General features: G+C 37.4%; 1 pseudogene; it reads left to right on the top strand.

Annotated features, from left to right (window-relative positions):
- The first annotated feature begins 282 nt into the window (after window positions 1–282).
- LOC118842660 lies at window positions 283–1,125 on the top strand (annotated as a pseudogene).
- Window positions 1,126–1,590: the final 465 nt, after the last annotated feature.

The raw sequence follows: 1,590 nt of genomic DNA, 5'->3' as shown, positions 1-1,590 counted from the left end.
GTTCCCAGTTTTGTATGAATTTGACAATGCTGTAGTGGGTCATCTCTGATATCCCTTCTATCCCTATATGATGAAATGCACTCAGTTCCATAAATCTGTAAGATCATATATATTGATGACATCCCCTAAAGTACTGCAGATCGGGTAGGGGAGTGCCTCTATTCCTTCAAGGGATTGCTACAGGTTTCTCAAGAAGCTGAGATTAGGAGTCTGGTGGTTGGTTGCCTGAGGTTGGAGCTAACTCCTAGTGTCTCAGCCTGCTGTACTGAACACAGCCCCCTCATGGCTAAGGTGAAAGTGAAGACACAGCCACTGGATGCAGATCCGGTCAAAATAGAAAACGGGATTATAGAATTGTGCCATCAGTTCCCTCGTGGGATAACAGATCAAGTTATTGAGAATGAGATGCCTCATATAGAAACCCAACAGAGGGCAATGGCCCATCAACAGACTCTCATCCGTGGAACAACTGCATCTCTTAAGTAGCAATACAGCTAGAGGCCTTCTGTATAGAATAATAGAATCTCAGAATACTGGTAAAATGAAGGGATCAGATAACCAAGAAAAGCTAGGGTGCCAAATCATAGAAGGTGCCAGAAACAAAGGTATCTGGAGCAGATATTTGATATAAAAGCAACTTGTCATTAACATAAATCAACAAAATATTAAAGAATCTGGAGAGTAAAAAGCTTATCAAAACTGTTAAATCTGTGGCAGCCCCTCAAAAGAAAGTTATGTGCTGTATAATTTACAACCTGATCGATCAGTATCTGGAGGAGCCTGGTATAGTGACCAAGATTTTTAATCTGAATTTAGAGAAGTGCTAAGCTATCGGTGTTTTAAATTCTTACAAAGAAAGTCAGAAACAGCTAGAGAAAGCAAATAGAATCCCATAATACAAAGAAACAGTTCATTGGCTTCATCTCATGAAATATGGAAGTATAGTTTTGAACTATGCATTATTAAGGTAGAGCTATCCATGGAAGATATTGAAACAATTTCTAACACATTTATGATGGTGAAGTGGAAATGACCATCATCGCTATGGTTTTTGATGACTGCTATGAAGGTGGCGAAATTTCGCAATCGAATTGTATTAATGTGACTGAGTGGCTGGAACTTTAATATCAAAGTGTGCATTCAACTCACATTTTACAAATGCAGGAAGCAAATGAAGTTCCTTTGAAAGTCAAGAATTGTATTTATCATGAAGTATTAAAGTTGGTTAAAAGGAAGCAAACTTCACTAAAAAGATAAAGACTCCTGCTGTGAAGATGTATCTGTATTATAAAGATTAAAAATTCTGATCAATATTTATGAGTGGGCCAAAAGTACACGAGGCAGCTATTAGAGTTAATAGTGAAACCATTCCTCCTACTAATAAAGGACTGTGAAAATAAAAGGAATTACCCACTAGCTGTCAACAGGGATTATTTTTGAATGGTTGTGAAGAGGACAATAAACTGCAAGATAATTCTAACATTTGCCAAGGACAGTGGTAATAAAGGGAACTTGAAATTTCCTTCCTATGTTTTTGCTAGAGACAAGGAATTTCTGAGTTGACTAATGCAGATATTGTGAAAAAGCATT

This window comes from Trichosurus vulpecula, chromosome 3 (genome assembly GCF_011100635.1).
Source record: "Trichosurus vulpecula isolate mTriVul1 chromosome 3, mTriVul1.pri, whole genome shotgun sequence".
NCBI lineage: Eukaryota > Metazoa > Chordata > Mammalia > Diprotodontia > Phalangeridae > Trichosurus > Trichosurus vulpecula.
Note: the sequence above shows the minus strand (reverse complement) of the source record. Positions and strands in the feature narration are given on the sequence as shown.